This window comes from Orycteropus afer, unplaced genomic scaffold (assembly GCF_000298275.1).
Source record: "Orycteropus afer afer isolate SDZICR_OR568_19922 unplaced genomic scaffold, OryAfe1.0 scaffold00008, whole genome shotgun sequence".
In the NCBI taxonomy this organism is placed as follows: Eukaryota; Metazoa; Chordata; class Mammalia; order Tubulidentata; family Orycteropodidae; genus Orycteropus; species Orycteropus afer.
In genome coordinates, this window is record NW_006921595.1 from 21,306,219 (window position 1) to 21,317,094 (window position 10,876).

Sequence of the window (10,876 nt, forward strand, 5' to 3'; positions counted from 1 at the left end):
AGTGCTTCAAGTCCTCTTTACTTTCAATAAGAAGGGTTGTGTTATCTGCATATTTCAGGTTGTTAATGAGTCTTCTTCCAATCCTGATGCCATGTTCTTCTTCACACAGTCCAGCTTCTCAGATTATTTGCTCAGTATACAGACTGAATAAGTATGGTGAAAGGATACAACCCTGACACACACCTTTTCTGATTTTTAAACCATGCAGTATCACCTTGTTTGGTTTGAATAACAGCCTCTTGGTCTATGTATAGGTGGCATATGAGCAAAATTAAATGTTCTGGATTTCCCATTCTTTGCAATGTTATCCATAATTTTTATGATCCATGCAGTTAAATACCTTCTCACAATCAATAAAACACATGTAAAGAACTTTCTGGTTCTTTGCTTCCACCCAAGATCTAGCTGACATCAGCAATGATATCCCTCATTCCACACCCTCTTCTGAGGGCAAACCATAGAACTAGTAATATTCAAGTTATGCTTGCAAAGAGAAGTCATAGAAGAAAAATCTGGGACTTGTCCAAAAGACCATGAATGCCAAGTTAAATCCTCTGAACTTTTAGGCCTCTGTCTATAGGAAAGGAGAATTTCTGAGCTGAGAAATCTCATTATTAGAGGAGTTCTTTCAAGAGATAAACCTTATAAACCTTATAATGACCTAATTGGAGGGAAGAGATATTTGGGACAAAAGTATCAGCTCACATCATTAAAGTTGAATAAAATTAGGAGACAAAGATCCTCTAATGGGTTTCTCAAGGCTTGTCACATAAAACAACTAAGACGTGTGTGTTTAGGCTATTTACAATTAAAGACTGAATTGTTTGATGAATAACAATTGTGCTTAGAAAGCTTGACTCCAATGCAAACCGGGAATCAAACTTGCTACCATTAAGCTGATTCCAATTCACAGTGACCCTATATTGAGTAGAACTATCCCATAGGGTTTCCAAGGCTGTAAATCATTATGGAAGCAGACTGCCTCATCTTTCTCCCATGGAGTGGTGTGTTTGAGCCACCAACGTTTTGGTTAATAGCCAAGCACTTAAACACTGTACCACCTGGGCTCCTTGGAGTCTGATGTTGTTGTTATGTGCCATCTGATACATGGATAATATTTAGTTTAGGTGGAAATTAGAGAAGAAAGGAAGAGCAACATGAGAAAATACACAGAGGTGTAAACAAATAAGATAGCATGTATGTAGAGAAGCCAGACTCCATAAAATTCAAGGAGAAAAAAAAAATTGAGGAGATAGCTAAAGTGACACCAGACAATGGTGAGCATTAAACTACAGGCTTTTGAAAGGACAAGACAAAAGTTATGTTGTGGTAACATGGGATCCCAAAATCCCAATGGATTAGCATAACATAGGTTTATTTATGGCTTATGTAACATGCACTGCAAGCCCAAGAGATACTCTAGGGTAACTCTCTTCCATGAAATGACTCAGCAATCTAGTCTGCTTCGATTTTGTGGATCTACCATCCCACCATCAAGGGCAGATAGTGTTGGAGGGTCTTATACAAATAATTAAATGTCATGGCTGAAAAGTGGCATGTCCTTTGTTCTTGTTAAATAAATGGGGCAGAAAATATAATGCTATCATGTGCACAGAAAAAGAAAAGAATATTGGGTAAAAGTTAGAACAGAATTTATATTTCGTACGATAGACAAAAGGTTGTCACCTTGAATTTATTTGAGAGAGAATAAAATCATGGATAGCTACTATTCCATTGAGGGCCTGTTAAGTGTGCAGTATATTCTCACACATTATCATACTTTATCCTTATAATAATTCTGTGACCTAGTCATTTCAGTTTTTCAGTTTCACATCAATGATTATTAACTATGAGCAGTAACCTAAAAATAACACGTGAAAACCTTTTTTCAGACAAATCCAAATTCACTTTCTGTGAATACACATCCTTCAGGTTACAATGACTATTCCTGACTCATTCAGGTTAAAGATTTGTCATACATATGTAACTGGCATCAACCTCCATCCTCCCTCTATGTGGTAGTTAAGGTTATGTGTCAATTTGGCTGGGCTTGTTTTAGAGTGGCTGGGCAGTTATTCCCCACAATGAGACTGGTAATCAACCCCATAGTGGAATCCACTGTGAGCACTGTCTTAGGACTGTGGTCTGCTTCCAGTACATAAGTAAACAATTTGAAAAATGTCTCTGAGCTTTTTGGCACATATGGATCCTGCATTTGGCTGAGTCTTCATCTCAGTGGCCTGTCATGTTGTCTGCCTACCTTGAAACCATTTCTGGACTTGAACGAGTGACCTGCTGTGTTGCTTGATAATTTTGGCACCTTGCCATTTTACTTTTTAAATTTGGGTTTGTCAGCCTCAGCAGCCAGCAGCTTCCTCAGTTAGGAGAAGCCTCCAGCTTAAATGGCCTAGGAGCAAGGAGCAAAGCTGAAGCCCAAGGTCGAGGGGCCTTCACCCAGCCCCTACAGGTGGCACTTTGGACTCAGACTTCTAGCCTCCTAAGCTGTAAGAGAATAAATCCCTGTTTGTTAAAGCCATCCATTTGTGATATTTTTCTACTAGCAGCACTAGAGGACCAAAACACTTCATCATAGCAAATTTAATCAATTGTTTCATTACCCATCAAAGCTCTTTAATTCATGGGCCCAGAACATGCTGACCAGATGTCTTTTGTCAATAGGAGGCTATTTTATAACCTAAGAAATAATTTACTATCATGCTGTAAGATCATATATTTAGTCCTTCTGTGCTTCAGAATATAAATACTATAAAATACTCATATTGTAAGTTTATTGTATTATTATTAATATTTTATAATATATTAATATAAAACTGGCAAAGAACAAGGCTCTGGGAATTGATGGCATACCGATTGAGATATTTCAACAAACAGATGCCCCATTGGAGGCACTCACTCAGTTATGCCAAGAGATTTGGAGGACAGCTAGCTGGCCAACTGACTGGAAGAGAACCATATTTGTGCCCATTCCAAAGAAAGGTGATCCCACAGAATGTGGAAATTATCGAATGATATCATTAATATCGCACGCAAGTAAGATCTTACTGAAGATAATTCAGAAACATTTGCAGCAGTATATTGACAGAGAACTTCCAGAGGTTCAAGCCGGATTCAGAAGAGGACGTGGAACAAGGGATATCTTAGCTATTGTCAGATGGATCTTGGCTCAAGGCAAAGAATACCAGAAAGATGTTGACTTGTGTTTTATTGACTATGCAAAGCCATTTGATTGTGTGGATCATGAGAAATTATGGATAACATTGGGAAGAATGGGAATTCCCGAGCACTTGATTGTATTCATGAGGAATCTGTACCTTGACCAGGAGGCTGTCATTCGAACAGAACAAGGGGACACTACATGGTTTAAAATCAAGAAGGGAGTGTGTCAGGGTTGTATCCTTTCTCCACACTTATTCAATCTATATGCTGGGCAAATAATCCGAGAAGCTGGACTATATGAAGAAAAACGTGGTATCAGGATTGGAGGAAGAATCATTAACAACCTGAGATATGCAGACAATACAACTTTGCTTGCTGAAAGTGAGGATGACTTAAGGCACCTACTGATGAAGGTTGAAGAATACAGTCTGCAGTATGGATTACGTCTCAATCTAAAGAAAACAAAAATCCTCACAACTGGACCAATGAGCAGCATCACAATAAATGGAGAGAAGATTGAGGTTGTCAAAGAATTCACGTTGCTTGGTTCTACAATCGATGCCAACAGAAGCAGCAGTCAGGACATTAGACGACATGTAGCATTGGGAAAGTCAACTGCGAAGGAACTGTATCAAGTGCTGAGGAGCAAGGATATCTCCTTGAGGACTAAGGTGTGCCTGACACAAGCCATGATATTTCCAATCGCCTCGTATGCATGTGAGAGCTGGACAATGAATAAGGAAGACCGAAGAAGAGTTGATGCTTTTGAGTTGTGGTGCTGGCGAAGAATGCTGAAAGTACCGTGGACTGCTAAAAGAACTAACAGATCTGTCCTGGAGGAAGTGCAGCCAGAATGCTCCTTGGAAGCAAGAATGGCCAGACTTCGTCTCACCTATTTTGGTCATGTTGTCAGAAGGGACCATTCCCTGGAGAAGGATGTCGTGCTTGGTAGGGTGGAGGGTCGACGAAAGAGGGGGAGGCCTTCAACAAGATGGATTGACATGGTGGCTGCAATGATGGGCTCAAGCATAGCAGGGATTGTGGGGCTGGTGCAGGATCAGGCAGTGTTTCATTCTGCTGTGCATGGGGTCACTATGAGTCGGAAACAACTCGACGGCACTTAACAACAACATAACAACAATATAAAATAAAAAAGCAATTTTTATATTTCTTGTATAAGAAAGTCTGATGGCACAGTGGTTAAAGCATTTGACTGCTAACCAAAAGGTCAGCAGTTCAAGCCCACTGCAGTTCTGCAGGAGAAAAATGAGGCAGTCTGCTTCAGTAAAGATTTACAACTTTGGAAACACTATGGGGCAGTTCTATTCTGTCCAGAAGGGTTGCTATGAGTCAGATTCTACTTGATAGCCATGAGTTTGGTTTGGTTCTTGGCTTGGATTTGGTGTACACAGTGACAGGAGTTTTGTACTTTCGTTACTTTGCTTCTCTTTGAGTAATACCCAGGTTTACCTCTCTGGTTAGGAAGAACACAATCTGTTCTGTAATCAATAGCCAATTTGGGAGCTAAGTGAATTGTTCTCTTCTCTTTGCTAATTTTCCTCAATGTTAATTTTTCAGTAGAAATGAAATAATAATTGTTCAGATAATAATATTTGCTATAGAGTTGTATTTATTTTTTTAAGATAAGCAATGATTAAACTATGTCTCCATTTCTTTCATCTTGAATATTCACATAATCACACACTTGGATGTCTGATAACAACTTAAACTCTACTTAATAGATATTGTGAACTCCTGATGCTTCTCCAGAAATCTCCTCCAACTCAACCTTCCATATCTGAGGAACAGGAACTCCATCTTGTTCAGGCCAAAAAACTTAGAATCATCCCGACTATTACTTTCTCTCATCATTCCACATTCAGTCTGTAGGGAACTCTTATGGTCCTTACCTTCAAAACAGATCCACAATTTGTCCATTACTTACCACCTCATGTCTGGGCTATTCTTTGGTTCTTAATTGGTTTCTTTGTTTCCTCCTTTTCAGTCTATTCTAAAACCAGCAACCAGAGCCACTCTTGCCACTCAGCACAGCATAAATGAGATCATGTCACTCTGTATTTCCTGAAATGGCCCATCAATTTCACTCAAAGCAAAGCTCAAGGACTTAGTCATGGCCTACACAATTGGACCCCTTGTTTTCTATCTCACCATATCTCCTGTTTATGTTCCCTTTAGTCACTCTGCTCAGGCCACACGGGTCTTCAGGTTGTTCACCAAACTTGCCAGGCATGTTTTCTTTTAGGATTTTGGTACTGGCTGTCCCTTCTGCCTGGAATATTCCTTCCCTAAAGAAACATGGCTTATTGTCTTATCTTTTTCAAGTCATGGATCAAAACTCCCATTCTCAATGAGGTCTGTCCTGATCAACTTATTTAAAATCACATCTTGGACCCCAACCTTGCATTTCCATACTCATTAGCTTGTTCCACACTTTTTTCTCTTCTCTTCCTTCTTTTCCTCCTCTTTGTCTATAACACATTGAGTATAAAATATGCTATGTTTCTTTATTACATGTTATTTAGTGCTTGTCTCCCTACCCTGGAATGTAAACTACAAAAAGTCAAGAATCTTTGTTTTGTTCACTGTCATATCCATAGTCCCCAGAAGAGTACATAATGCATAAATATTTCATGGTTGAATAACTATACTTATAAATGGTATTATAATACCTCACTCACCTGTCCTTCACAGTTGTTATGACAATTAAATAAGAACATGCAAGTATAATGATTCATTAACTATTAGGTACCAAATAAATAAGGACCCCTAGTGGTGCAATGGTTAAGAGCTCAGCTGATAACTGAAAAGCTGGTGGTTTGAACCTACACAGTAGCTCTGTGGGAAAAAGATGTGGTTGGTGATTTGTTCCTATAAAGATTACGGCCTAAACAAACAGCTTGAAGGAATGAATTGGTGGGCTTAGAGGCTCAAGACAATAGTCCTGTGGGACAGAAAGGTCAATTGGCATAACATGATTCATAAAGACAATGTTTTACATCCTACTTTGGTAAGTAGTGACTGGAGTCTTAAAAGCTTGTGAATAGGCATCTAAGGTGCAACTAACTATTGGTGTCTCCTCATTTGGAGCAAAAAAAGAGTGAAGAAATCAAAGACATAAGTAAACAATTATTCAAGAGGACTAATGGACATCATGAGCCCAAGCCTCTACAACTCTGAGTCCAGAAGAACTAATTGGTGCCCAGCTACAATTGCTGACCACTCTGAAAGGCACCACAATAGAAGGTCCTGGGCAAAATGGGAGAAAAATGTGGAATAAAACTGAAAACAATTTTAAAAACAGGCTTACTGGTCTGATCAAGATTAGTGGAATCCCAGGATGATGGTTCTTAGACATCCTTCAAGTCTGGAACTGAGCTTACCTCTGTGGCACAACTTTTAGCCAAATGACAGACAGTTCTGTAAAATGAATAATAACACGAGAGAATTGTACACTCATTAGAACAACAAACCATGCAAGATCAAAAGGGCAATATTTGCCTAGGAATAAAGCTCAGAATGTAGGAAATGATAGGAAAGAAAGATTAATGGAAATGATAAACACAGGAAGGAAGTGAGAAGAGTGCTGTTACATCATTGGGATTATAATCAATATCACAAAACAAAATGTGCATGAACTGTTGAATGGAAAACCAATTTGTTTTGTAAACTTTCACTCAAATCACAAAAAAAAAAAAAGTAAATAAATGGAAAAAAGATTACAGCTGAGAAAACCCCATAGGGTGGTTTTATTATGTTACATGTAGTCAAACTTAACTCAATGGGTACCTAATAACAGCAGCCAACAATTTTAATAGTAAGGTTCTTACTATTATTAGTTTTATAACAGATAACTAGTGGCACTAGTCCTGATTTCTTTAGAATAAATTTGATATACCTATATATTGGAATCTTGCTAAAATAGCACAGTTAATTCATAGCTTTAGTTGTAGCACTGGAAAAATCACAATCTGAAACATTACTGTTTTAGGTCTGTGACATCAAGTGCTCACTATGCTCTGGAACTTGGATTTAAAAGGCATTATCTGATATAATCCTCACCCCTGCCCTGTGATAGACGAATAATTTATTTTTCCAATTTAACAGATGAGAAAATTGAGCCCCAAAAGGTTATACACTTAAAGTCCATTATTAGTGCAAGTGCTGGTATCCAAACTCAGGACTGTGACCCCAAAATCTTAGATAGCCCTCCTATACCACACACTAGATCTAGAAGAAAAACATCCCTGTGAATTTACAAAGGCTCTTCTGGCATGATGTGCTCTTGAAAGTACTTGAACTATTTTGGATGCTAAAATAATTTAAAGATGAGAGAAAATGATGTCATGCCGATAAGCTCAATTGCTATTCTGTTTCCATTTTGTAGTCAAGAAAACATGGAAAATTTTTGATATACAATGCCAAATACAGAATCAAAGAGCCAAAAATAGAATGCCATAGGGGAAAAGTAAAGAAACCCGAAATATGTTTGAGAGAACCAGGAAGAGTTCGTTTAAGGGTAAGAAGATTCAAAATGCTATTCCAAACCAAAACACAAAAAGATCAGACACTACTTTTTTTTTTTTTTTTTTTTTGGTCAGTTGAGCTCTAATGCACTTGGTTCATCTGATGGCAAATCCAAGCACATGAACCATCTAAAGGCACATAAAATCCATGCTGATGTGTTTCTAGTTACTAAACAAATAGCCACATTACAATTCAAAATAAGAAGAACTTTCTCCATCTTTCTCTTTGCCTGGCATGCAAAAGGACAAGTGTTAGGGACAAATGAGAGATACAAATGTGTAGCAATGCCATCTGTGCTTTTCTATTTCTGGTCAAGAGGAGGCATATGTTGATTTAGAAGATACCAAAAAACACAGCTGTAAATAGTTACCCTAAATTAGTGTGTGCTAAGGCCAAAGAATGAAAGTTGTCATTTGGGCTCAAATGTTGAGCTTATTTCAGATGAGGGAATGGATTATAAGTCTATTACCTCTTACTAGGAAACCCATCAATTACTCAATTACAAACATATCTATTCCATTTGTTTGAAGGTGTTTTAGAAATCATTAACTCAAAACATCTTTGTAATTGATGCACATCTGTAGACCATAAGGTAGCTGGGAAAGAAAATCAAGTGCCAAACCTTAAGGGTCTAGACATTCCAAATATTATGCCATGTCTTATTCTTTGTAAAGTCAGTGTGATGGTTGAGTTTATGTGTCACTTAACTAGGCCATGTAGTTTGGCAGATAGTATGTAATTATCTTCCATTTTGTGATCTTACGTGAACAGTCAATCAGTTGAAAGGGGAGTTTCCTTGAGGATATTGCCTGCATGCAATATATATAAATGTGCTGCCAAATATTCTGCCCTCTCTCTCAATCCTGCATCTGACTCATCATTCTCCAATCTTTGGTTCTTGGGACATGAGCAAGCAGCCTGCCAGCTGACCTGTAGATTTTGGAATTCACTAGCTCCTGCAGCTCATGAGCCAGCAGCCTGCTATCTGACCTACCAATTTTGAGTTCATCAGCCCCTGCAACCACATGAGTGAGGGGAAGCCTCCAGCTTGACTTCTGACACTGACCCATGGATTTGGAACTTAAAATCCTCTACAGTGGTGTGAGCCGTGAGCCATTTCCATGAAATACAACACTCTTTCTCTATATATATCTACCTACCTATCTGTTCATATGTTGCTGTTAGGTACCATCAAGTTGGCTCCAACTCATAGCAACCCTATGTGCAACACAACAAAACACTGCCCAGTCCTGTGCCATCCTCTCAATCTTTGCTATACTTGAGTCCATCATTGCAGCCACTGGGTCAATCCATCTTGTTGAGGGTCTTCCCCTTTCTCACTGACCTCTAGTAATGGTTCCTTCTGACAACATGACCAAAGTAGGTGAGACAAAGTCTGGCTATTCTTGCTTCCAAGGAGCATTCTGAATGCACTTTTCCCAGGACAGATTGTTCATTATTCTGGTAGTCCATAGAATTTTCAGCATTCTTCACCAACACCATAATTCAAAGACATCAACTCTTCTTTGGTCTTCCTGATGTACTGTCCAGCTTTCACATGCATATGGGTCAATTGAAAATACTATGGCTTGGGTTAAGCACACCTTAGTCTTGAAAGTGACATCTTTGCTTCTTAACACTTTAAAGAGGTCTTTTGTAACAGATTTGTCTTCTGCAATATGATGTCTGATTTCTTGACTGTTGTTTCCATAGATGTTGATTGTGGATCCAAGTAAAATGAAATCCCTGACAACTTCAATCTTTTGTCCATTTATCATGATGTTGCTTACTGGTCCAGTTATGATGATTTTAACTTTCTTTATGTTAAGGTGTAATCCATACTGAAGACTGCAGTCTTTGATCTTCATGAGTAAATGCTTCAAGTCACCTTCACTTTCAGAAAAGAACATTGTTTCATCAGTATATTATAGATTGTTAATCATTCTTCCTCCAATCTTGATGCTGCATTCTTCTTCATATAGTCCAGCTTCTTGTATTATTTTCTCTCCATACAGATTGAATAGTATACAACCCTAACACACACCCATCCTGCCTGATTTTAAACCATGTGATATCCCCTTGTTCTGTTTGAATGACAGCCTCATGGTCCATGTATGGGTTCCTCATAAGCAAAATTAGGTGTTCTGGATCCCCATTCTTTGCAACGTTATCCATAACTTCTTATGATCTACAAGTCAAATGCCTTTGCATAGCCAAGAAAACACAGGTACATATCTTTATAATATTCTTTTCTTTCAACCATGATCCATCTGACATCAACAATGATATTCCTCCTTCGATGTCTTTTTCTGAATCCAGCTTTACTGGTTTTGCTTCTCTAGAGAATCCAGCCTAAGGCAGCCAGAGAAAATACCTTAGTATATGCAATAACTATATTTAAGGCTTCACTAAATTATTCCTCAATTTAGTGGAACACTAAAAAAATAATTAAAATCATAGTTGTTTGCCATCCATATGGAAGGAAAATATTCATGGTGCTGGAGGAAAGACCAAATGATGAAAATACCTAAGTATCAAACAATAACATTAATATAGCATGCAAGTGAGATCTTACTGAAGACAGTTCAAAAACGGTTGCAGCAGTATATTGACAGAGAACTTCCAGAGGTGCAAGCTGGATTCAGAAGAGGACATGGAACAAGGGATATCATAACTGTTGTCAGATGGATCTTGGTTCAAGGCAAAGAATACAATAAAGATGTTTACTTGTGCTTTATTGACTATGCAAAGGCATTTGATTGTGTAGATCATGACAAATTATAGATGACATTGAGAAGAATGGGAATTCCCGCACACCTGATTGTATTCATGAGGAACCTGTACCTTGACCAAGAGGCTGTCATTTGAACAAGGGGACACTGCATGGTTTAAAATCAGGAAGAGAGTGCATCAGGGTTGTATCCTTTCCCCATATTTATTCAATCTGTATGCTGAGCAAATAAACCAAGAAACTGGACTATATGAAGAAGAACATGGCATCAGGATTGGAAGAAGAATCATTAACAACCTAAGATATGCTGATGATAAAACTTTGCTTGCTGAAAATGAGGATGACTTGAGGCACTTACTGATGAAGATTGAGGAGCACAGTCTGCAGTATGGATTACATCTCAATATAAAGAAGACGAAAATC